This window comes from Monopterus albus, unplaced genomic scaffold (assembly GCF_001952655.1).
Source record: "Monopterus albus unplaced genomic scaffold, M_albus_1.0 scaffold214.1, whole genome shotgun sequence".
Classification (NCBI taxonomy): domain Eukaryota; kingdom Metazoa; phylum Chordata; class Actinopteri; order Synbranchiformes; family Synbranchidae; genus Monopterus; species Monopterus albus.
The window spans coordinates 204,332-207,835 of NW_018128094.1; positions in this window are offsets into that span (position 1 = coordinate 204,332).

The following is a 3,504-nucleotide window of genomic DNA, read 5'->3' on the forward strand; positions in this document are numbered from 1 at the left end:
ACTTCCTGTTTTGTTTCACCTCAGTTTTGGCCCTTTTATTTAATCATCATTAGTTCACCTGCTCCTTATTGTTTGCACCTGTTTTTCCCTTCTATTTAGGCAGCGTCCTCCCACCAGGACGCTGCCAGATTGTTCTAGACCCCAGCTCTGACTCTCCAGCATTTATCCCTTGCCTGACTCTCTGTGTTTGACCTAGGATTATCGTTTCTTGACCACCGTGTTTTGTCTATGCCCTCTCAGATTCTGATCGCCTGCTGTGCACCGACCTTCTGCTTTTGTTCCCATTGACCTCGAGTTTGGATCCCCTGGATATACCTGTTAACCGGCGCCGACCCTGGACTGTCTTATCGACCTAAGTGATATCCTGGACTTTTTGTTAGTTTTGTTTACCAGTAAAGAACTTTTTGTTACCTCAGTTCGTCTGGTTATTTAATTGAGTTCACCACATCCTCTGTTTGGCATCTGTATACGCCAAACGTGACAATCTGTAAATGTGCTGCACACATGACAGGAACTGATCCCATCTCACTTGGCAACAAGTGTGCAGATGAGGCAGCAAGACATGCTGCATAGTCAGTTCTACATCACATGCTACATAGCGCTGGTGACACGGTCACTCCACTAGACACGGACATTCCTAAGAACATGCAACAGAACTCCCCTAACGCTGAAAAGACCTTTCTTCTTGAACCCATTTTTGCAGTCTACAGTCTACCATGATAAAGCATTTTTCCAACAGTTACAGCACAGCGGCCAGATATAACATTAAAATCACCAATAACTGTCTTGATTGGCTTACCATCTAAATAAGTCAACAACTACTATTTCTAAACATCAATCTAAAATTATCATACTGATATAAGCTTCTGTTTTTCTACAAAGCCTCTTCCGGCTCTTTTGAACCAGGAACTCACAAAAAGATGAAGTATACCACTTTAGATTTTATAAAAAATAACCGTACTGGTTTATTCAGAGGATCACAGGTAAAATTAACATTACACGTCCAGATCTCTCCCACCACCAACCCGCGCGCAGGCAGCTTGGAAGATGAAAGACCCTGGACCCTGAAACCTATATAATTTTAATCATTTTGGGCTAGCCCCATACTACGCAGGGAGTCAAACCGTGACGTCACCTGATATGCCAGCTTGCAGCTGACCATAATGTTAGTCAAAACATGAGGAAAAGTCAAGGTGTGTGGCTGTTGTTTTTGTGGTGTATATCTAGAACAATTTGACATGACATTACACATTAAGACAAATATTAAGATTAGCATTACAGTTAATACTAACAACTCTTTGCCTGCAGCCTTGGCCTACATGCAGTCTGCAAGCACATTAAATTAAACTGAGCAGTTAACAGCCTGAGCTAGACATCCTGTCTCCACTAAACATTTCTAGACACCAAATCTCTGAATATCTATCTAACTAAGAAATAACCTAACACTGATTAAAAACATTATAACTGGTTGAGCTCTCCATAATTGAACAAAAGTCAAAAGTTTGCTCATGGCCACCAGTCCTCAGCTGGTTTGAGTTTGTTGGATTGTGGCATTCTGTTGAAAATCTTCATTTCAGGGTAAATCATCTTTTAGGCCGGAATTCAGATTTTTTCTTGCTGAATCATGAGGAATTTGAACAGTTCAATTGTCCCACGTCAACATCCCGCTCTACGTAACGGCTCTATTGGCGGTTTCGTCCATGGGGGAGCACCCACAGAGAAGTGCTCTCTTGGACTGCCTCTCTGCAGTCTCTCAGTTTTCTGGAAGTCAGACAATCAACCGGACAGAGCCTCCGGCTGCAACCAATGAACAAGCCACAGTTCCTCTTTTCCTTGTGGTTTTTAAAGGATTCTCGTCTGATAAGCTTAGTTCTTCCAACCACATACCACATTTTCCAGTCATTACCCTATATGGCGTGCAAAGCTGTGTTCTTTAGAACTATTGCATATTTTTTACTGTCAAAGCTCAAGTCCACTGCCCGTAACTGGCCTCCACCCCACTGTGGTTCAGCTTCAGATTCTACTTCTCTTTTCTCAGAAAACTAAATCATCCTAATACCTAATAAAAATACAGGAAACTCACATCTGATTGAAATACAAAAAATCCCATTACTGCTTTTAATTAAACCATCAGAATTACACACTGCTACACAAAGCTATCAATGCCTTAAAATTAAAACATGGATCTCTATATTTTGAATACAACACTTGACTAAACATCAATTAACATTGATTAGACATTGATTAAACAGTAATTATCAATCAAATCTTTATGTGTGAAACCATCATTTTTACTTTTTCAATAAACTGTCTCTTTTTATTTTCTCTTCTCTCTCAGTCACACACACAAACACACTCACTCGGTGCACTTCCTCTTTGTAGGGATGTGTGTTACTTCCCTTTTTTCTGTGATTCAGCATTTTTCACTCTGGATTTAGATTCTAAATGTAAAATCACTTCAGTACAATCATTTTTTTATTTTATTCTTACACATTCACTAATGATTATTTCAAACAAAACACACACATAAAACATCTTATGATTATCCTTACTTACTAAATATCTTAACTTTCTACTTTATGCATTTTGCCATAGAAATTTAATTATTTTTCTCCCTCTTCCAGCTTCTCTTGCTGTCTCTTCTCTTCCTCCAGGCCCAGTTTGGCTTCACATTTGTTCCCCACCACGTATTCTGCACTCTTCCATTCCTTTCTGTTTTCCAACCCTTTTTGCTGTTTTCTTCCTTTCCTTCAACATCGGACTCTGCCATGGCTGGAGTCTGCTGGTTCCACATAGGGCCAGGTGTGATAGGGGAGTACAGGCTTTCCCTCAACTCCTCCACAACCTCCCTTTTTCTGTACTGAGACATTCTCTGTCACCAGTGCAGTTTCTTCAGGCTCACGCAGCTCATTTTTGGCCTCCTTTGGCTTGTCTGTCTTCTCCTTGCATTCTCCTTCAACAGGTCAAAGGTCAAAGTGTTTGTCATATGCATAGTTAGGAAACATGTTTCCCTGTACAATGAAATTCTTACTTTGCTGTCCACATGAATGCCACATAATACAAGTGAAATATAAAGTAGATGAGCAATAGCACAAATCTAAATAGGCAGTAACACAAATCTAAGGCACTTTAAAAAGCAAGTGAAAGAAGCACAATAAAAATACAACAAGAATATAATGCAGAGAGACTATATGCTACATGGGAGCCATGAAGTGCAAATATTCAGCAGTGAGTGTGCAATTATGCATGTGCAAAATGAGTATGTAAACAGTACATATGGAATTACATGAGGTAGATCCTGAGTCAGCTGTTTAGGAGTCTGATGGCAGAGGGAAAGAAAAAGTTTTTCAGTCTAGTGATCCTGCATTTCACACTTCTGAGCTTCTGACCAGAGAGTAGGGATATGAACAATCCGTGCTGGGGGTGGGTGGGGTGAGGAAGCTTTCCTATGCACCCTGTGGTGGTAAATGCTCTGCAGAGAGGAGAGGGCAGTGGAGTCCTGGT